The sequence below is a fragment of the Mobula hypostoma genome, chromosome X2, assembly GCF_963921235.1.
Source record: "Mobula hypostoma chromosome X2, sMobHyp1.1, whole genome shotgun sequence".
In the NCBI taxonomy this organism is placed as follows: domain Eukaryota; kingdom Metazoa; phylum Chordata; class Chondrichthyes; order Myliobatiformes; family Myliobatidae; genus Mobula; species Mobula hypostoma.
Window position 1 is genome coordinate 26408864 of NC_086129.1, and position 23778 is coordinate 26432641.

Below are 23778 nucleotides of genomic sequence, written 5' to 3' on the forward strand. Positions count from 1 at the left end.
GACAATTCAGAACTGTGCTGCCCACCATGGTTTCAAGCGTTCAGGCTTGGAGATGCTAAAATCGACCAGGTTGTGAAAATGAAATGATTTCATTACTTAAACAAGTTAGGAACTACGAAGAATTTCAAGGTAGCGACAATCATCTTGAATGTTGCAATGAAGATGAAGATTTGTAGGATACAATAGTTGAAAACCTTGTATGAAGGCAGTCCATTATCTGCACTAGCTGGCTGCGTTGATTTTGTTTACAGTCAATCAAAAATATACTGCATTAATTGCTCCAATGATAACTATTAGGAATTAATGCACAGTATTGTTGATTTTGTCCTAATTTGTTCTGCATCCATTTATATGCATTATTTGTTACTCAGTTAAATGTTTTTTCATATACCTTTTTAACTATTTCCATGAAAGTTTGGCTAACTGACAGTTGGGCCAAAATGTATTGGTCCTGATGTGTCCCAATTAACCAGAATCCAATGTATATGTTATTGTGTGTATATATGCAGAAATTTTCCTGAGGAAGTGTATCTGGGATAAATGAAGTTGGGGACAGTCAAACCTTTGTGTGTCTCCACCACATACTGGTGACATATTATGGAAACTTACTGCTTGACACTGGTATGTTTGCTTTTTGTACTGATGTAAGTTCTGTTACTGTTGGGAAACTTGCCCACTGTTTTTCTCACGACCCTGGGGCAATGAGGCGGCATTTTACTAAAGTAAAATATTAAAAAAAATAACATTACTGTATATAAAGTGACATTAGAAGTGATCACCTCCTTAATTAACCCTCAAAAGACCAGTGTTTATGTCACAGACCCACAGATGATTGTATCATATTAATTTCATTTCACTTTGTTCTATAATGAAGAGTTCCCTTAAGTCTGTTGCTATATACTGTTCTGAGATTTAGAAAAATAATTAATATTTTTTTGATTTTAAGAGGTATCCAATAATTTACATTAAACAGAAATAAAATAAAGATGGATTTTGGTAACAACAACATAATTATGAAGGAATTTGAATTGAGCTTATTTTACCACATTTTTTAAAAAAAACTGTCTTGCAATGGAAGGAACCCACAATGGCAGCTTTCTGATGCTTTGTCAAACAGTCTATCTAACAGTGAGTGAGCATTTTCAGGTTTATAATAGCAGCACCATTGTCTACATCCTGATCCTCAGTGCATTACATGATTTGCTAGAGAATTTTAGTCATAGAATTCAGAAGTTATTCAAGCCATCCAGCTAAAAAGCAGGTCTCTTGGCCCACATAGTCCATACCAACCTTCAGGCATCCATTTGTAGCAATTCTAGGCTAATTCCATTCTCTTTCTGCCCCACATCAACTCCCCTCAGAACCTACCACTTACCTACACACTGGGAACAAATTTCAGTGGTCATTTAGCTACCAAGCTGCATGTATCTGGCATGTTGTAGGAAACCAGAACACCAATGGGAACCCACATGATCACAGGGAGACCACGCAAAACTGAACCCAAGTCCCTGGAGTTGTGACTGCAGCAGCAAATAGTTCCCTCCTCCTCCCTTTCCAATGATGCTCCAAAGCCACTGCCTCGACCCTTGCACAATTCTGAGACCATTAGTCGCAGCTTTGATGTTGAGCGTAGTTTGAACCTGACTCCTTCCTGAGGAACCAAAAACCTGCCAATGTAATTCTTATCCTAGTCTGGGAAAGCTGCCAGAGCAGTGCTCTGAGAAGTCACGATATCCATAAAGCATCACGAAAGAAAAGGATAATGCGGGAGTCTAACATAGACGGGAAATGTGAAATTAAATACCCTTCATAGCAGCACAAAGAACCTGCTCCCATTGCATGAAGCAAAGTCATTTTACAAGGTAAAATAGCAAACACAGTGCGAATGTGTGGTGTATGGACAGTATAATCGTGGTTATTAATCTGACATATGTCCTAAACAGTGCTTCAGACTCCATTACTCACTCACTTATTCATTCATGGAACATGGGTATCACTGACAAAGTATTGATTGTTCATTGCCAATTGCTTCCCAGGATAATTAAGAGTTCACCACATGGGTGGCTGTGAAGTCACATCTTGGTTGACCACTGAAGGATGTGAGAGCTTCTAGGTGCTTCATAACAATCCAGTAGCTTCATAGCCAACATTGCTGAGACTAATATCTGAGCTGATTTTCATGCCATTGTACAGGTAGGTTGGCCATTTGACCCAACCTGTTTATGCTGAATGAGATACCTATTTATCTTAATCCAACCTGAACCTATCTATGATAATCCACCTTTTCCACATTTGGCCCATATCCTTCCATTCCTTTCCTATCCAAATGTTTTTAAACACTAATTGTACCTGTCTCTACCACCACCTCTGATGGCTTGTTCCATATACCCATCATCCTCTCTGATAAGTTTGCCCATCAGCTCTCTTTTAAGTATTTCTCTTCTTACCTTAAAGCTATGTTGAATTTATTGAAAATTTCCAGTCACTATCATGGCATTCAAACTTGTGGGTTTCAGATATGTGTACAGTATTTTGATACTGAACCACTCAACCCTAAATATAGTCCCAGTGCTTCTTGTTTAAAGGAGTGAATAGCTAATTTAAGTTTATATCAAAACAAACATACCTGGGTCTAAAACATCTTCCAGACATGCAACTTATTGAGTACTTTGCATTCAGCTTCCCCGTCCAAGTTCTCCTCAGAACCCATTCATCAGGCAGTCCAATTCAAAGTTCAAAGACAACTTGTTTATCAAAGTGCACATAATGCCACGCTGAGATTCATTTTCTTGTGGGCATACACAATAAATCCAAGAAACAATAGAATAATGAAAGTCCGCAATTAACAGGATGGGCAAGCAACCAATGTGCAAAAGACTACAGACTATGCAAATACAAATGGGGAGAAAAAACAATAAATATCGAGAACATGAGATGAGGAATACTGGAAAGTGAGTCCATAGGTTGTGGGAGCAGTTCATTTTTGAGGTGAGTGAAGTTATCCTCTCTGGTTCAAGAGCCTGATGGTTGAGGGGTAATAACTATTCCTGAACCTGGTGGTGTGAGTCCTGAGGCTCCTGTTCCTTTCTGATGACAGCAGAGGAAGAGAGCATGGGCTGGGTGGTGAGGATCCTTGAAGAGTGATGCTGCTTTCTTGTGAATTAGTCAAGTATTCTAAGCTAAATGGGATATTTTGGGGAAAAGTCACAAATTACATGTAGTACTTGCGTCAGAGTCCACGTATTCCTCCTGTTAATGTGCTGGTTTCTCCTTGGTTTTCTCCTACATCACAAACGTGTGTGTTGCTAGGTGAATCGGCAGCTGTAAATTAACATGCATAGTGGTAAAATCTTGAGGTGGGTGGGGAGATGGTGATGAGAAGGTGAGGAAAATAAAGTGGGATGTGTGAGGCGTTTAAGGGGCTCTTGGATAGGCACGTAAATATACAGAGAGTGGAGGGATATGGACCATGTGCAGGCAGAAAGTATTAATTTAATTGGGCATCATCAGTTTAATTAGTTCAGCATTCATCATGGGCTGAATGAGCTTTCCTTGTGTTGTACTGTTCTGTCTTCTATAAATGAGCATAAATGGGCACACGGATGTCGTAATGGGCAGAAAGGCCTGTCTCCATGCTTTATGACTCTTTGTTCCACTCCATTTGAAAATGATACAAATGGCATGTTCCATTTGCCCGTAATGTGTAGTTTGAGGGTTAATATGAGAAATGTATTAATTTTCCAAGATTTGAAAACTTTATTGTCATACTAACCGTACATCAGCTCTGCAGGGCAGAATGAGACAGCGTTTCTCAGGAGCAGTGCAATCATAACATAACAAAAGCAACACTAAATAATAAACATAACAATAAATAGTAAAACACAACAGCCACATGTCAGTTAAAATCAGTTATAAGTGTCCAGTGCAAGTTAAAAGTGTCCAAAGCAGAGTCAGGTAGAGCAGCTATTTAGCAGTCTGACTGCCTGTGGGAGGGAGCTGTTTAGTAGCCTTGTGGTTTTAGTTTTGATGCTCCTGTAACGTTTGCCTGATGGCAGAAGAACAAACAGTTCATGCAGAGGGTGGGAGGGGTCAATAATATGAGTGTGATATATGATATTTCCGATGTTATCAAACAAGCTCAATCAAGTAGAATTTTTAAAAAAGCTGTGTAACTGTGACATAAGCTGTAGGCCTGTATCTTGAGATTGGTTTGTTTCCAAAGACATCTGGAGGAGCTCCAGTCAGCTGTGTGTGAGGAGAACAAAGCTATCAGAATTCCTGCACCTGACTGCCATTCCCTGTTTTCCCATTGTATTGTGCAAGGACATGAGTGTTGGGGAAATGGCTTAATCAGGCTCAAACCAGCTGCCCTTTTCAAGGTCAGTTTGTTTGCTTGCACGGTCTGCTTTTCTATATGAAAAAGGGCTGCAGATGAGGTCACAGAGTCTGCCATGGCCGCGCACTTCATCAGCAGTCGGTCCACCAGACAATGAAAGGAAGCAAATTGTATGGGAGAGGGAAAGAAAAGACATGTAGTAAACACTTGGAAAGGAAATGCCGACCTAAACTGGGTAAGGTGTTCCCTCTATGCAAATGCAACATCACAAATTTCAGATTCATATCTAACTGAGGAACATATAATTTGGCCTGAATGTGACCTTGGGTATTATACTGTAGAGTTTAGCAGTTCAACAGCATTTGATGCAGCTAGAATTCTTTCATCAAATGGATGGATTGTCTACCTTGTCCTGCTTACTGAATCATTATGCTATTGCTGATGGTGGCTCGGCTCAATGTTGCTAACTCTGGAGAATTCTCAAGAAAAACTAAGCTAGATTCAAGAGCAAAGTATGAGCCCAAACTCTTGTGATGAGCACATTGTGCTTGGCATTCGAACTTGGCTAGGCTTTCTATTTTCAGAAAAGCTCTTCTAAGAAAGCTTTCAGTCTGTGGGGAGCAGGAGGGAGTTACTTTGCCTCAATTGACGTCAGTCACTTTGAGTCCTGCAGACTCTTATCTCACCAATGGTTACTTTTCAGCACATGAAGGGTGTCTTTTTGATTACTGAGGGGGATGGAGACAACCCTTCTGTGTCCACACATGTACATTTTGAGTGAGGGTCCAGAGATGGATACTACAAACCCTGGTTTCCCTCCTTTTGTGCGGGTATATTGATAAAATAGTAGCAGCCCTTTTACCACTTCTCTGATGCTTGACTAATACTTACATTTAATATGGGCTGCTAACATGAAATTGCTCTGGCCCGTATGAAGTGTTCCACCATTTATCAAGTGAGGCGGAAAGAAACCAGACATATTGGCATATTTAAACTCTGTTTAATGATTTGAATTTGAGTATAGTATTTTCCTCTTTATTAAAACGACAGTCAAAAAATACTTTCCTCCTGTTTCAGCCTCTTTCTTTTTCTGATTTCATGGCCTTCATAGTTTGCCAAGTTAAGTTCTCTAGACAGGTACCCTACTGCACCTTTAACAGCAGTCTTATCTGTTCTCTCTCTCTCTGTCTCTCTGTTTCCTAACGACCAATTAGGTGGCTCAGGCCCTGGGTGTGTGTCAACCCCATGATCATTCCCATTTTGTATCTGAATGTCCTTGAACAACAGATAACAAAGCTCATCCATCAGTGAGGGATTAGCGCATTGTGGAGCTATACGCCCACTCATTTTCCCCTGCCGACAGGGGGCAAACAAAGTGGCGGATGACAAGGGATATGACCTCAAAGATGAGAACAGGTCTATGTGCTTACTCTCAGCAAGTCCCAGTGGAAGATGAAGGTTAAACGACAGCTGCCCTTGGTGGTAGCCAGACAGATGACGAGCAATGCTGTGATCTCATCAAATTAGTGAGTTTGCCATGACACTCCTTTGAATTTAAAGGCTTTAACTCTTTCTCCTTACAATGGCAGGAAGTTTAAAACTTTGGTAGTATTCCCTATCAATGTAAGCGTGACTAATAAGACAGAGGGGTGTAGCGAGCTTGCAGGGGAAGTTTAAATTCAGGAAATTCCCAGCCCAAAAGTAATGCATAGTATAATTTAAACTGGAAATTTGCTGTGTGAATTGAAAAGAAGGAAGCTAAACAATAAGCATGTAGCTCTATTATATGTTATGTACTCTGCCTGTACCAGGAATGCATTATCATGTATATTGTTCAGAGCCCGAGCAGTCTTATTGTCAGCAATCATTCTTCATTTGTCCCTCTGCTGCTTGCAATTTTGCTCCTCTCTCATGTTTTGTCTGATAAAGGACCCTTGACTGCTGGCATTGCCTCAGAACCCCAAGATCAATTTACGTCACTGATTTGACATTATACTCACAGTATGAAACTGAATTCCTACAATATATCTAGTTCTCCTGAAGAGAGGACAACCACGACCTTGTTGTTGGGTTTGGAGCCTTGCACACCCCAATAACCCGGAGAGCCTTGTTGGCTGGAGTCGGGGCTTTGTGCTTTGGCTGTTGGAAGGGTCACCCATGTCAAACAGGTCAAAGGGTAGCGCCCAGACTAAGAGTGGTCCACCGGTCCCCCAGGGTCGGGGTTTCCGCTCAGGGCTGACAACCCTGACTGGTAAAAGAAAATTGTTATCGTAACAGCAATGAAGAATCCTTCTGTATCTGTGTGCAGCTATATAGACAGACTGAGATGGAGGACCTTCATTGCTGCCCTAAATGCCAGTGGCATAATGGGCAGTAAGCAAGAGAGACTGCTGTTTTGTCAGTGAATGTACTGAACCAAAGGCATTTCTCCTCTATAAGGTGCAACTCCATATTTTTTTTGTAACCTTACAATGTGCAATATTTATACTGAGCAGTTGGCTTCCGTACCTCCGAGGTCCAAAGCTATACAATTATACTTCATTTGTATGGTCAGTTATTAGGTTGTTCATCTCAAAAACATTTCACATCATCCACTTTTGAACTATTTGTTGCATTAGCAACCATTCTGTGGTGGAACCGGCAGTGAGATAAATGAGCATTTTTTTAGTACTGATATTTATAAAACAATGAATGTAATCACCTATCAGCATAAATACACACTGTATTTGTTTGATAATTTAATGCAGTTATAATGACTCCCTGTAATCCCCCTGGTATTTTAACAATAACCACTAGAGCAGCCAGAAGTCGCCTCACCCAAAGAATACCTACAAGGTTTAAAAGTCTGCTTGAGAATAAAAATTAAAACCCAGGCTTGAAGTCCTGTATAATTTTGTATCCCAAAACAATCTGGAGGCAAATGTCATGCCTCTTTAAGAAGGGAGGGAAGCAATGGACAGGAGTCTATAGGCCAGTTAGACCAACTTCAGATGTTGGAGTCCATTATTAAGGATGGTGTTTCAGGGTACTTGGAGGTTGGAGGCACATGATAAAATAGGCTGAAGTCAGCATGGTTTCCTTAAGGGGAAATCTTGCTTGACAATTCTGTTGGAATTCTTTGAAGAAATAACAGGCATTACTTCCTTTACTTGGATGTTCAGAAGGCCTTTCACAAGGCTGCTAAATAAGATAGGAGCCCATGCATGGTATTATGGGAAAGATACTAGCATGGGTAGCAGAATAGCTGACTGTCAGGAGAGAGAGTTGGAATAAAGGGGCCTTTTCTGGTTGCCTGCCGGTAACTAGTGGTGTTCTGCAGTGTTTGGTGTTGGGATCACTTCCTTTCGCATTATAGACAATGGGTGCAGGAGTAGACCATTCAGCCCTTTGAGCCAGCACCGCCATTCACTGTGATCATGGCTGATCATCCATAATCAGTATCCAGTTCCTGCCTTATCCCCATAACCGTTGATTCCGCTATCTTTAAGAGCTCTATTCATCTCTTTCTTGAAAGCATCCAGAGACTTGCCCTCCACAGCCTTCTGGGGCAGAGCATTCCATACATCCACCACTCTCTGGGTGAAAAAGTTTTTCCTCAACTCCGTTCTAAATGGATTTCCCCTTATTCTTAAATTGTGGCCTCTGGTTCTGGACTCACCCATCAGCGGGAACATGCCTCCTGCCTCCAGCGTGTCCCATCCCTTAATAATCTTATATGTTTCAATAAGATCCCCTCTCAGCCTTCTAAATTCCAGTGTATACAAGCCCAGTCGCTCCAATCTTCCGACATATGACAGTCCCGCCACCCCGGGAATTAACCTTGTGAACCTACGCTGCACTCCCTCAATAGCAAGAATGTCCTTCCTCAAATTTGGAAACCAAAACTGCACACAGTGCTCCAGGTGTGGTCTCATCAGGGCCCTGTACAGCTGCAGAAGGACCTCTTTGCTCTTATACTCAATTCCCCTTGTTATGAAGGCCAGCATGCCATTAGCTTTCTTCACTGCCTGCTGTACTTGCATGCTTGCTTTCAGTGACTGATGTACAAGGACACCTAGATCTCGTTGTGCTTCCCCTTTTTCTAACTTGACTCCATTTAGATAATAATCTGCCTTCCTGCTCTTACCACCAAAGTGGATAACCTCACATTTATCCACATTGAACTGCATCTGCCATGCATCTGCCCACTCACCCAGCCTGTCCAAGTCGCTCTGCATTCTCATACATCCTCCTCACATTTCACACTGCCACCCAGCTTTGTGTCATCAGCAAATTTGCTAATGTTACTTTTAATTCCCTCATCAAAGTCATTAATATATATTGTAAACAGCTGCGGTCCCAGCACTGAACCCTGCAGTACCCCACTGGTCACTGCCTGCCATTCAGAAAGGGACCCGTTAATCGCTACTCTTTGTTTTCTGTCAGCCAGCCCATTTTCAATCCATGTCATTACTCTGCCCCAATACCATGTGCCCTAATTTTGCCCACTAGTCTCCTATGTGGGACTTTATCAAAGGCTTTCTGAAAGTCCAGGTACACTATTATACATTATGTGGCCAAGCTTATGCATGATATGAAGATAGGTGGAGGGGCAGGTAGTGTTGAGGAAGCAGGGAGTCTGCAGAAGGACTTAAACAGATTAGGAGAATGGGCAAAGAAGTCCCAGATAGTATATAGTATAGGGAAGTGTATGGTCATGTACTTTAGTAGAAGGAATAAAGGTGTAGACTATTTTCTGAACAGGGAAAGAAATTCAGAAATCAGAGGTGCAAAGGGATTTAGGGAATCCTGCACGAAGACTCCCAAAGATTAACTTGCAGGTTGAGTCGGTGATAAGGAAGCCAAATGCAATTATAGCATCCATTTTGAGAGGACTAGAATATAAAAGCAATGATGTAATACTGAGGCTTTATAAGGCATCAGTCAGCCTGTACTTGAAGTATTGTGAGCAGTTTTGGGCCCCTTTTTGAAGAAAAGTTGTGCTGGCATTGGAGAGAGTCCAAAGGAGGTTCACACGAATGATCATGGGAATTAAACAGTTAAACTATGAGGAGCATTTGATGGCTCTGGGCCATTACTCAGTGAAGTTTACAAGACTGAGGGAGGATTTCATTGAAACCTATCAAATATTGAAAGGCCTAGAGAGATAGAGTGGATTTGGAGAAGATGTTTCCAATAGTGGGAGTGTATTCAGAGGGCACAACCTCAGAATAAAAGGACGTCCTTTTAGATCAAAGGTGAGGAGGTATTTCTTTAGCCAGGGGATGGTGATCCTGTGGAATTCATTGCCATAGATGGCTGTGGAGGCCAAGTCTTTGGTATATTTAAAGCAGAGGTTGATAGGTTCTTGATTAGTCAGGGTATCAAAGGATATGGGAAGAAGGCAAGAGAATGTGGTTGAAAGGGATAATAAATCAGCTATGAAGGAATGGTAGAGCAGACTTGATGGGCTGAGTGGCCTAATTCTGCTCCTATCTTTTAAAGTCTTATTTGTAGAATATCCTACACAGACACTAGCTCTGAGTCAAATTTGATGTCAACTGCCAGGAGAGATGTGTGGTGGGTGTTAATGCATGACTGTGAATCAAGGCCGCCTTGAAGCTGACCACTGGGAAAGTGCTCTCTGATCCTGAGGAACACTCCCGTCTCATTACCTGGCCATGGACCTAGTGATACTGTTGACACTGAGTGAAACCGACTGGGCTAAAGTTATGAGCTGGTCCAGTGCAGGACACATTGAGCCAGACCAGAATATTTTGTACCAAACTTCATTCGCATGGCTGGATTCTTTGAGCTGAGGTCAAGTAAGTTTGTTTAAATTACAGTAGGCCCTACACTGAAACTAATTAATTGAAGTGATTGGACTAATATCAATGGTGCAACAAGATACAAGGTACAAGCAGTTCCATGGTATCTTCCAGTTGACATTTTATCCAGGTTAATTCTTCAACATTTTAAGAACATAAATTTTAAAATTGCATTTTGTGGCATCTTTAGTAACTTTAGTGTTTTTAGTCTTGGTGAATTGAAAACTTTCATTTGAATAGGGCTTAGCCAAGATGTCTTTTACGGGAATATAATAAAAAAAAAAGTAACATCCATAGGATGGCAAAGCACCTCGGTGTTGGTCAGAATTGCAGAAAAAAAGCAGGAACAATCTGTGAAGATTTACATTTTTGATATTCACTGTATAAACCAATGCAGTTTGACAAATGAAATAGTTTTGCAGCGAGTCAGGGTTTAGGTAGGAAGTGCAGGACCCAGGTTGCCTACAGCAAGGTTATACAACCAGATGAGAACTAGTTTACCTGTTTTTTTTGGATATTGGTCAGACTGTAAAGACTGGGTGTGTGGAACGCATTGCCGGTGGCGGTGGTGGAAGCGGATACAATAGGGTCTTAGGTATATGGAGCTTTGAAAAACAGAGGGCTCTGTTCTAGGGAAGTGCTAGGGAAATTCTAGGCAGCCGCTAGAGTAGGTTACATGGCTGGCACAACATTGTGGGCCAAAGGGCCTGTAATGTGCTGTAAATTTCTATGTTTTATAATACTGAAATTTCATGTTCACTTGAAAACCTTGGTTTAACATTTCAGATGAAGAATCATACCTCTGATCATTCAGGCTCTAAGGTTGAGATAGATTATTAAGCAGTAAAGGAATCAAAAGATATGAGGAAAGGACAGGACAATGGACTAGAGGAAATCTGAATCAGAGGGCTTGAGGGGTCAAATGGCTTTCTCCTGTCCCTAATTTCTTGTTGTTTTAGAAACTTTTGCTCAATTGAGAGTAACCATGCCTTTTCAATCAATTATTCAGTATCCGATGGCACCTGACCAAGGTCTGTTTAGATTTGTGTTAATACACTGAAATATGAACTCCTGAACTTTTGATCTGCCAGTTTTCCTCATCACTGTCCTTGCAGTTTATTTGCCTATAAGTACTTTCTTTCTTTTTCAATCTTTTTATTAATTTCAAAATATAGAAACAAAACATAGCAATAATACAAATAGTAGGAGATATATAGTTACACTTAAGAAAAGTAATTGTAAAATCAAATAGTGTAAGTTAACAAACCTCCCAATCATGTAGAACTGACAACGGATAATACAAATCAAAAAAAAACTTTAAAAAAAATCATGGAAAAGAAAAAAAAACAAACCCCATCCCCAAAGAAAAACAAGATTAATCAACTAAACTAAAAGACCTGGGCAAAACTAACAACTTAAAAATGGAAAAGAAGAAAACCTTAGTGCCGACGACTCCATTCCCCTCCAACAACAGTACAGAGAGATAAAACAAGTTTGGAAATGATCAACTTACATCAAATGAAAATGCTGAATGAATGGCCTCCAAGTTTTTTCAAACTTAATGGAAGGGTCATAAACTGCACTTCTAATTTTCTCCAAATTCAAACACACCATAGTTTGTGAAAACCAATGAAATACCTTAGGAGGGTTAATCTCTTTCCAATTCAACAAAATGGACCTTCTAGCCATTAAAGTAAGAAATGTAATCATCCTTCGTGATGAAGAGGTTAAATTATTTAAGTCTATCATTGGTAGTCCAAAGATAGCAGTAATTGGATGAGGTTGTAAGTCTATGTTTAGGACCGTTGAAATAATATCAAAAATATCTTTCCAATATTTTTTCAACAAGAGACATGACCAAAACATGTGAGTTAAAGAAGCTATCTTGAAATGACATCTGTCACATATTGGATTAATATAAGAGTAATAACGAGATAGTTTATCTTTGGACATATGAGCCCTCTGCACTACTTTAAACTGTATCAACCTATGCTTAGCACACACAGAGGATGAATTCACCAACTGAAGAATTTTTTCCCATTTCTCAGTTGGTATATTAATCTCAAGTTCTCTTTCCCAGTCAGCTTTAATTTTATTAGAAGCATCAGGACAATTTTCATCCCAAAATCTTTTTTTGATAATGTAGATTCAAAAATTTCCTCATATATTTGGCAGAATAAAAATCCTAGGTTAGGTAAAAGGTATCTACAGAAATCTAAAAAAGAGGGGGGGCTCGCCCTCCCGAATTTTAGATTTTATTACTGGGCAATTAATATTCGATATTTAAAATTTTGGTTACGAGATTTGGACGTATCTTTAAACCCTCATTGGGTAAATCTTGAATCTAATTCATTACAAGGGTTTTCCTTGGGTTCGGTTTTAGGAACTTCACTTCCTTTTACTTCTTTTAAATTATATAAACAAATGAATAACCCAATAGTTAAGCATACTTTATGTATATGGTTTCAATTCCAAAGATTTTTTGGGTTTAATCAATTTATTCTAGCAAGTCCCATTATATCAAATTTTCTATTTCAACCTTCCACGATGGATCAAGCTTACTTTGATTGGAAAACCAAAGGTATAATATCTTTTCGCAATCTATTTTTGGATAATTGTTTTATGTCTTTTGATCAACTCTCTAATAAATATAACTTACCCAGATCTCACTTTTTTAGATATTTACAGATTAGAAGCTTTTTAATTACTGTTTCCCCTAATTTTCCATACCCATATCCAATGGACATTTTGGAAAACATCTTAGATTTAAATCTCTCTCAGAAAAGTGTAGTAGCAATTATATATAATATAATTATGAATTTATGTCCTGATGCTTCTAATAAAATTAAAGCCTATAAGTACTGCACTTTCTCTGTAACTGCAACACAATATTTTGCATTCTGATTTCTATTTACTACCTAACTATGGGTGGCAGGGTGGAGATGCATCTCTACCAAAGGAGGTGTAAGGCACTCCTTCCCTCCACTAGCCTGCAGGTCACCTTTGTGCAAGGTGAAGCACCTGCTTGGCCCCCTGATCAGGGTCACATGAAGCCATGGGAGCAGGTGGTGGATGGTCGTACGAGTAGCCGGTGCAGATCGCAAATCCTGGTTATGCGACCACTGACACCAGGCTGACGATCACTGAAGAGTGTTAATCGTGGCTGGGGTCACCTGTCTTGTAAAGACACTGCCAAGAAGAAGGTAATAGCAAACCATTTCTGTAGAAAAATATGTTAATAGCTCCACACAGTGCTGGAATGATCGACATGATTATTCCTTGTATTGATCAAATAACTGTGTCCAAATACCATTTATCAAAGCTTAGGGCATTGAACTTAGTAAATTAACATTACTTCAGTCAAAGGTTTTAAAAGGGATTGATTTAAACTGCATTGAATTGTACAAAGTGTTTCCTATTTAGATTACAGCTGCCAATTGATGTGAATTAATGATCAGGGAAAGTAGGCCTAATTATGGACTTTTTTAAGATTCAATTTTAACCTTCTTTTGACACTGACCAATGATACAAAACTGTCAAGAGTTACTTTTGACAATGTCCAGTTTAATTTTTAACCAGGTAAATGACAATTATTTAAGCCACAACTTTAGTGAATGGTTAACTTTAAGTTATTTGGATATTGCACAAAATTGCTTAAATATTTTCAAAAGAGCACAAATGGCAATCATTATGGTTTAATTTCCAGTTTAGATCTTACCTGAGACTCTTGAACTATGCAAAGTTTAATGTTAAAGCAGTTTAGGCCCATTAATGAGCTGATTGAGGAACCTGAAAACTCTGGAAGATTGACGGGTGTTTTACTCGACTTATTTTCAAGATATTGTGAATAAAGTGGAAGATGTGACCAAGTTGCATTTACTTGTGTGATATTGCGTATGACTTTCATTCCTCGTTTGGTTACTCAGACATTAAATGTCTGACATCTTTAAAATGTGATCTCAACGTTATACCACACTGAAAGCATGATACAAATATACAGGGGTCTCTTCATGGGATGAGGTGCATATCCTGGATTCTATGCGTTTTCTCATGTCATGAGTGATGATGCAAGAGGAAGGAATGGGTAAGGAGACGGTAAAATAGCCATTTCTTTGCAATGTAGTAAAAAATCAGCAGAGTTTTGTGTTTATTTAGACATTGAATGATCCGGATGGAAAAACTACCAGGAACAAAGATTAGAGAATTGTATACAGTATAATAGCAAAAATGTTGGTGCTATCTCCTGCAGCTGGTGTATTTAGTTAGAGTCAAACAGTAATATGGAAGTGCCCGTGTTCCATACTTTTCACATCAACAGATTCTGTAAGGTGTGGAATCATATTTGCAGGAGCAGAGTGCTTATTTGTGCTTGCAGTAGTGAGGACATGCCATTGTACAGTACGCAAGAAAACAGGAGCAGGACTAGGCCACTCGGCCCCTCAAGCTCAGTCCAACCATTCATAGCTGAACCATTCATAGTTGCATCCAGGCTGCAACTCCATTTCACTGCCAATTCCATACAGGCCTCAATTCCCTGACATTCCAAAAATATATCTTCTGCCTCTTTAAATATCCCCAATAATCTCAACTTCACAACACTCTGGGGTAGAGATATAAAGAGATTCACTATACGTTTTAAATGACTCTCCCTTATTTTGTAGTTATGCCCCCCTCATTCAAGCCCATCTCACAAATGGCTAAGCTCCAAATGACTACTTATTTCTTCCTAAATTTATAGACTCTGGCATCTTACCAACAAATAGATGCTCGTCGAATACTTCCTTTTTATCTCCCTCTCTTGAACAAGTGAGTTATGTCCACTGTAACCCTCTTGGAAATAAGGCCTTTAGCTCTTGTACCTCTCACCTCCCAGCCTCTAACATTATCCCCCTTCCCCCATCAACCCACCTTCCCTCTCTCCAGGTCTTCCCTATCACCTGCCAGCTTGTAGTACTTCATTTCCACCCACCTTATTCTGCCTTCCGCCCACTTCCTTTTCAGATCTGACGAAGGGTCTCAGCCTGAAGTGTCTTGTTTATTCCCCTCCATAAAAGATGGCTGACTTGCTGAGTTCCTCCAGCATTTTGTGTGTGGTGCTCAAGATTTCCAGCATCCGCAGAATCTCTTGTGTCTGAAAATCAGTGAGTTTTAAAAACCTTCAACCAATGGTTTTACACTCTCTGCTGCCATTTCTTTTCAAACGCTTGTGCAAAGGCAGTTGGATCCTGGTTATCTGTCTGCCTTTAGTCCTATTAGTTTTTCTTATATTTTGTCCCTCATGATATGAACTTTATGGTTTCTCAGTGCCATTTGAAACCAGTCCATGTGACTTTCTTGGGATATTTGCAAGGTATTGTGGAGAATAGAACAAATTATTGGTGTAAATTATTTGCCAATTCCTTGTTTCTGTTCTTAATTCCCAGGGGTATATTTATGTCGAGCATTGTGAAAGAGCTGCTTAAATACCTGCTTCTGTTTATCTACTAATCTTCCCTTGTCCTATCTCCCAAACAACAATTCTTCATGCCTTTGTAATTGCCATTATTTTGGTTAAGGATGCCCACAGACTATGTAGTGATCATAATATTTGATCTCTTGCCCATTGTAAATGGAAAAAAGGCGCAAAAGAAGAGATCGATCCTACAGGCGCACCACTGATAAATCTAATCCTGCCACAGTCTGATGTTCTTATCTGCACCTTTCTGCACAGAGTCACTAAGTAAAAATTGGGAAGGTTGCCTTCCCCAACCCTAATGCTCAGTCAGGCTGCTGTTTGGGAACTGAAATCTTCTCTCCTTGCACCCTCCCCACTCTATCCCAAACCTAGAACACTCAATAAACCATTCCTGAACACTTCTTATTAAGAATGAATCTCTCAGAATGTGGCTTAAGTGTGCAGAACCGGAAGCCGAACTCACCTGCATTTTCTCACTGGTTGGCAATAGATTTACATTTTCTGACTTGATTGGTAGCACTGTTCCCTTTCTGACCGTTATGTTATATTGTGATACTCCTTGTAGTCAGTTTTGGCTAAATAATGTTTGCAGAGTACCAGGAGGTGCCCACTGCTTTAAACACGGAGGGGGATTCATTACCTCATCTCTGCTTGGTGGTAAGGAATCCTCCTCACCATTCAAAGTATTCTGCAAGCATTTAGCCACAAACTGATAACACCTCACCACTGCCTGTGGGACAAGCTGCAAAACATGTCTCTGGTGCTTGCCTCCACTTCTGATCTGGGACATCGTGAGGGTATGAAAAATTCCATGTGAAATAAAAATGTCTGTACATCCACTTTGTGTCATATTTTTCTTCATCTGATACTGTCAAATTCTAGTTTAATGGATTTAACATAAGATGAGCCTGTGAAATGTCTACGAATCCTATGACTCCAACTGTTCAGTCTGCTTTTTATTACATTGCAACTTCAAAGCAGACATCATTATTGGTTCCACACTTGCTCTGCATGTTTTACATTTCAAACATTGGTTATTGACACGATTAGTGAGTTTGTTTTATTTTTTTTCGATGGAGAGTCGGTGTTTATTACTCAGTTCTAAGGATATTGAGAAAGCATATCCCAGAATGATTCCTAATCCCACACTTTTTCCCGAACCTAACTCATCACCCATATTCCAACTTGGCAAAGATTAATTTCAAGGGATAAAAAGTGGAGACTGCTGAATTTTCACTCGGCCGCATAGATAATTTTATTGAAATAAACATTGAAAAACATTTAGTGCATGGATTAAAGTGTATTGAAGGAAGTAGGGTGAGCACATCGCAATTACATTCGGAACTAATCCTTGCAGATTTATGGGTGATATCAACATTTTCCTGTCAAACACTGGTAGCTAATTCTAGTTTACTTTTGGTGTGGATTTCTGTGATTTTTCACCCCATCCCTATAGAACTTAAATTTACTTGAGCAATTTGCAGTCATTGCAACATAATAGGCACTGTCTTGCTAATCCATTGCTTTTAAATACAGCATGATTGCACCTTTAAATTAATCATCACGCCTGGAGTATTTTGCCCTCATCTCCAGCAGTGATTTATTTGCTTCTGGTGATATATGATATTTAATGGGTGACAGTAACAAGACGCACAGGTTAAAAGCAGCTGACAATTTCCAAAAATATCAATAGTTCACAGATCATGTCCATTTGAAGAAGGGCTTAGAACTTGTTATTCAATCTTTTACTGTGAATATTTTTCTCAAACCTTTGAATGGAAACCTTAACTATTTTCCAGACAACCAGTTAAGATTCATTCTAACCCCTGGCTTGCTATTACTGTTGTAAAAACAGCTTATTAATAACACAGTCCTATACAAAGCTGGCTATTCTTTGTGCACGAGGAGTGTCAAAGGGCGATTGAATCACTGATAAAATGGACAAAATTGCCAGAAGGGACAAGGAAGCTGAAAGGATTTTTCTGGTCATAGTCATAGAGCACAGCCTCCTGTAGAAGGTGGTTGCTCAAGCTCCCCACTCCTGCCAGCACATAGAAAGGTAGAAGTTAGGAGCAGGTGTAGGCCTTTTGGTTCTTGAATCTGTTTTGCCAGATCTGCCATGTATCTATCCACACATGGACATGAGCATCAAATCTTGTACTTTCCAAGTTTAGATGATACAGTGTCACAAAATTTCAAAGTAACCGGGAAAGGAAGAATTAACATAAACATAGCACGTTTTACTACTTCTTTGGCAGCCAATGAGGAACATTTCGTCAGGTCTGCTCCCCGCTGACGCCTCCCAGCTTGCACAAGCAGGCACATTCCAGTCTCCACCCAGCTAATAGGATTCATCTGCTGCTTGTCCCACTCTCATCGCCAGCAGCCTATTTAACCCCGCCTCTCATCCTCAGTCCTTGTTCACTCCTCAAACCAGCTGGCCTCAACCAGACGATCCTACCCTTCTCTCTCCCTGCCTAAAGTTTACCTCATTGCCTGTTGGGTTTCATTTCTGTTCTCTCTTGTTTTGTGGTCACGCGCATCTTATTTTGTGGTCAATTATTAAAGTTCTTGTTCACTACTGAATTGTTTCTGCTGCTCTGCTTTTGGGTCAAGGGTCATCTATACTTCCTGACACTTTTAAAGTATAACATAGTAAATATCTGCACCAACTCAAATGGTAACTTATGGCACAAAATCAGAACTCTTTTTTAAAAAAAAAACTGATAGCATGACATTTTTGATGAAGTAGAGTTGCAAAGTATAGACTAAAGTGGCTATGTGCTTAAGTAGCTTCAAAGCCCTGAGTCTGATTCTAGTGGCTGGCATCAGTCTGAGTTACAAACGGGTGTGTTATAACAATTGTCTCTGCTTTTAAATTTATTTTACATTTCTGATGTGTGAGGGGGGGAAAAATCAAGACCTCTTTTGATGGGTAAGTATATGTTGATTTGGGAATATAGATTTCCTTCATATTCACTTGGCAGATTTGCCATCAAACCTATTGAAAACAGATCCTTTCTTCAATGTGGTAGAGAGGCCAACATATATAATTCACACATGCAAAATGTTTTTTTATTTGATCACAATCCATGCAGCTCTGAATTAAATTTGGCTTTCATAGCTTCCATTTTCCTTGCACACAAAAGCAGACTTCCACGTACGATTGTGTTAAAGCATTCATTCAGGGATGGTTCAATACTCTGCCACCATTGTGGCAGGTATGGGTGGTCTATTTGCTGTACATCCGTAGAAGGACAAGAAATTACATATGCTTTTCAGACATATATCCATTCTTACTTATACAATGACTGCTCCCAGAATAATTTTCCTGCTAATTGTGCCCATTCTGAATCACGGTCTACACTAGTGCAAAGCTGCCTTCCGCAACATCAGCCAAGATCTCTGCAAGAGCCTTTTGACCCATTTGGAATAAGACAAACTAGCCGAGGCTAATTCTAGTATAAGTACCCCCTAAATGGAGAGCATTAGGATGGCAACTTTTTTGTTAGGATTTATAACTTTGTAAATCAGTAGAGGTAGAAAAACATGTGGAAAGATTATTTTATTGAGTGATACAGCTTGGAGTAGGCCCTTCTGGCCCTTCGAGCCACACTGGCCCGGCACCCCCACAACCCCAATTTAACCCTAACTTAACCCTAACCTAATCATGGGACAATGTGCAATGACCAATTAACCTACCCAGGGAAAACTCGTGCATTCCTTGGGGACAACATACTGTAAGACAGGCACCAGAAGTGAACTCCGAATTCCGGATCACCCCCAGCTGTAATAGTGTTGCGCTAACTGTTGTGCTACAGTGTAGTCCATACTATAAACCTTGAGTGAGTGAGTGAGGCCTCCCTCGGTTAGGGTCCACCATGCTCATTGCATCCTAGCTGTCTAGATACACAAGTCTGGGCAGTACGATATGGAGAGCAAGCTGTTGCCCATATATCAAGCTCCCCCTCTCCATACATCTGATGAATGACAGATACTGATACAGTTTGGTACCAGCAGCATCGCAGGAGTTGCCAGTCGGCATTGAACTCAATGTAGGAATGCCTTAGGGACTCCAGCCCCGGATTTTTCCTTCGGAGTTTACTCCTGAAGTCTTCCCTATGAGTGGGTATAGCGGCAAGGCAGCGGAGGTTGGAGATCAGAGTTTTCCTTCTCCTCGATGAGCTGCCAACCGCGGCTGACGAGCCCCATCTGCCGGAAGCGAGTGATTTTAAGGTGCCAGTAACCCACCTTTGCCCCTTCTCGTCAGTAGAAACAGTTCTGCTGGGCTCCCTAGCTGAGCCACATGGGAAGGCCGGGAGCTGGACTTGGTTGTCAGAGGCTATTTGAGGCGCACACCACTGGGAGCATTTAATAGGTAGTGGGGGCTATAACAACCATCCCTGGCTATAACAATCTTCAATAAAATAGAAAAGGTAGACAGCATGGTAGATGTATTATATTTTTAGCTTTTTAAAGAAGTCATGTTCAGGGGCTGCATAGTAGTCTTATGACCAAGCTGAGCGTTGGGAGCTGAAAGAGAATGTATGTACAGTAAGTTATATGTAAGAAAGACAATGTATAGTAAGTTGGCTACAAGTGGACCAAAAAAAGTGTCAAAGTAATCATTGAGAATGGTAAATAGCACAAAGTAGATTTCCATAAATTTGTATTCAAATACATCATTTTATGTAAACTAATTTGCCTTTGGGATTGGAAGTACAATTTCAAGTTTACAGATAACATGTTTAGAAGGGTTTATTTAATAAAAAAAAGCACAGTGACATTAACATAACATCAATAAACACAGAAAGAGATTTAATTAAAAAATTAATTTCAATGCATTGAAGTGGGAGGTTAACACATTGCAAGGTTTAATAAGGAGACCACATACTCCTGAATATTGTTGAAAGTAATTGAGAGGCTTAGAGATATGGAATGTAGAAAAGCCACCATTTGATGCAGCAAGTACATTTAGTTTAGGCTTATTCCTGCATTGATGGAATTGTAAAACAGGGAATACTGAATTGGCTAGGACTCTTTTTGAGGAAGGAACTCTCATGGGTGACCTAATAGAATTTTTAAGGATCACAGAAGACTTGAGACAATAGAAGTATTGTGAGAAAAACAGGAAATGAGACCCTAAATAGAAGATTATAATTAGGAGTCTGGTGGAGATTTGGGTGATAATTCTTCACCCAAAGATTGGAAAGGGATATATGCTGTCAGGTGAAGTAGTTGAGGGAATTAGGTAGGTGTGTTTAAGAAGACTCTAAATAAGTACATGAGACAGGAAGGATATACTGATGTGGACTGAAAGGTGTTTTGATTTAACATCATTTATACCTTCAGAGTGTTCTCAAGTTCTTTACACCAATTGTGTGTATTATTTGTATGGAGTAGTCAATCTGTGCACAACAAGATCACACAGAAAACAAGGAAATATGTAACCATATAACTCACAATATTCAGAAACATAGAAAACCTACAGCACAATACAGGCCCTTTGGCCCACAAAGCTGTGCTGAATATGTCCTTACTTTAGAAATTACCTAGGGTTACCCATAGCCCTCTATTTTTCTAAGCTCCATGTACCTGTCCAGAAATCTCTTAAAAGACCCTATCGTTTCCGCCTCCACCACCGTCGCCGGCAGCCCATTCCACGCACTCACCATTCTCTGCATAAAAAAACTTACCCCTGACATCTCCTCTGTACCTGCTAACAAGCACCTTAAAACTGTGCCCTCTCATGCTAGCCATTTTAGCCCTGGGAGAAAACCTCTGACTATCCACACAATCAATGCCTCTCATCATTTTATACACCTCTATCAGGTCACCTCTCATCTTCCGTCGCTCCTAGGAGAAAATGCCGAGTTCACTCAACCTATTCTCATAAGACATGCTCCCCAATCCAGGCAGCATCCTTGTAAATCTCCTCTGCACCCTTTCTATGGTTTCCACATTCTTCTGGTAGTGAGGCAACCAGAACTGAGCACAGTACTCCAAGTGAGGTCTGACCAGGGTCCTATATAGCTGCAACATTACCTCTCGGCTCTTAAACTCAATCCCACAGTTGATGAAGGCCAATGCACTGTAAACCTTCTTAACCACACAGTCAACCTGCGCAGCAGGTCTCTATCATTTATTAGTGATGTTAGTTGAGGGCTAAATCTGAGCCGGGATACCAGACGGATTCTCCTGCTGTTCTTCAAACAGTAGCATAGATTTTTTCTCAGTCATCTGAAAAGACAACTGGAGCTTTGCTTTGTATTTAATTCAAGGGGTTACCATAGATAATGCAACAGTTCCTCGATCCTGTACTGGTGTACCACCATTAGATTTGGGCTAGGCTTGGACAAAAATATTTTACCTGAGAGGTAAAGATTGCAACTGTGAGCTAGCACTGATTATCCAGTTGAGGACAACTCTGTTCTTTTTATCAAACCAGCTGTCTTTCTATTCAGCTGCAAAGGTTTGTCTCACAGTGTCAAGTTGACAGATGAGCAATGGCAGAATTTGTTGGCTGTGATCTCCGAATTAATCTGATCATCTTAATCTTCCTCGTCATCATCTCACCCTTTTAGCAGTCCTGTACCTTAACAGGATTTACTTGGCAAATTGATTTTTTTTGGCATTACACACATCTATGTGTTGTTCTTACTGCCTGTTACGCTGCTGGTGTTTAAGGCAGCAATGAAGGTCCTCCATCTCTGGCGGTGTTCAGGGTTTCCTTCATCGGGTCAGCAGCTTCCTCTCGGTTTTCACTACTGTCAGTCATGCAAGTTCCAGGAGGAGGCTCAGGAATACCCTTGCACTCAGATGTAGAAAGATTCTTCGTTGCTGTTTCTGCAACAATTTTGTTTTACCAGTCAGGGTTGTTAGCCCTGAGCTGAACCCCTGAACCTGGAGGACCGGTGGACCACCCTTAGTCTGGCCTCTATGCTTTGACCTGTTTTTTTAAATTTCAAAATATACTTTATTCAAAAATAAATATATACAATAAACCATTCAATAACTTTTCATCCTTTACATACGTTTCCATTATACTCAGTACATATCCATATTTATAGCCACCCACATGGCACTCCAGTAGTTCAGCTTAGCATATCATTGTTGAGGGGTATACTCCCGCCCACCGACCCCTCCCACTCCCACGGGTGGAGAAACCTATACTGTCGTCCTTCCCCACCGGGCCCTTGTGGTGGCTGCACCGAGTTTCAGTGCGTCCCTCAGCACGTACTCCTGCAACCGAGAATGTGCCAGTCGGCAGCATTCTCCCACGGACATCTCCATGTGCTGGTAGACCATCAAGTTTCGGGCTGACCAAAGAGCATCTTTCACTGAGCTGATGATCTGCCAGCAGCACCGGTTGTTGGTCTCCGTGTGCGTCCCCGGGAACAGCCTGTAGATCAGAGAGTCCTCTGTTGGGTGACCCTACCAAGAACCAAAGCATAAAGCCCTGACTCCAGCCAACATAGTTCTCCGGGTCATCGAGGCATGCAAGCCTCCAAACCACTACAAGGTTGTGGTCCTCTTGGAGGACATCTATGTATTGATGGTATGAATATCGATTTCTCCTTCTGGTAAAAAAAAAATTCCCTCCCCCTCCTTCCTTCTTCTATTCCCCACTCTGGCCTCTTACCTCTTCTCATCTGCCTATCACCTCCCCCTGGTGCTCCACCTACTACCCTCTCCTGTCCAATCAGGTTCCTTCTTCTCCAGTCCTTTACCTTTTCCATACATCTGGCTTCACCAATCACCTTCTTGCTATCCTCCTTCCCCTCCCCTCACCTTTTTATTTTGGCATCTTCCCTCTTCCTTTCCAGTCCTGAAGAAGGCTGTCAGCCTGAAACATCCACTGTTTCTTCATCTCCATGGATGCTGCCTGACCTGCTAAGTTCCTCTAACATTTTGTATACGTTCCTTTGGATTTTAGGCATCTGCATAACTTATTTATTTATTTAGCTTATTAAATAATAGCGCGGAATAAGCCCTTCTGGCTCTTCGAGCCACGCTGCCCAGCAATCCTCGATTTAACCCAAGCCTAATCATGGGACAAGTTACAATGACCAATTAACCTATCAAATGGTACGTCTTTGGACTGTGGGAGGAAACTGGAATACCCAGAGAAAACCCACGCAGTCACGGGGAGAGTTCCTTACAGGCAGCTGTGGGAGTTG

The 23778-nt window shown here is 40.6% G+C and overlaps 1 protein-coding gene across 5 annotated transcripts in view; it reads left to right on the forward strand.

The window, feature by feature from the left end:
* Positions 1-23778, forward strand: part of LOC134340801 (endothelial cell-selective adhesion molecule-like) — a 186842-nt gene that overhangs the window by 51472 nt on the left and 111592 nt on the right. The window contains exon 1 of one of the 5 annotated variants that reach the window (XM_063038329.1): positions 3604-5862. The exons of 3 other annotated variants lie outside the window; for them this stretch is intronic. The gene's annotated coding sequence lies outside the window, so the exon portion shown is untranslated. Of the gene's footprint in view, positions 1-3603; positions 5863-12467; positions 13347-23778 lie in introns of those variants that run through there. One more of the 5 variants, XM_063038330.1, reaches the window with a different exon arrangement.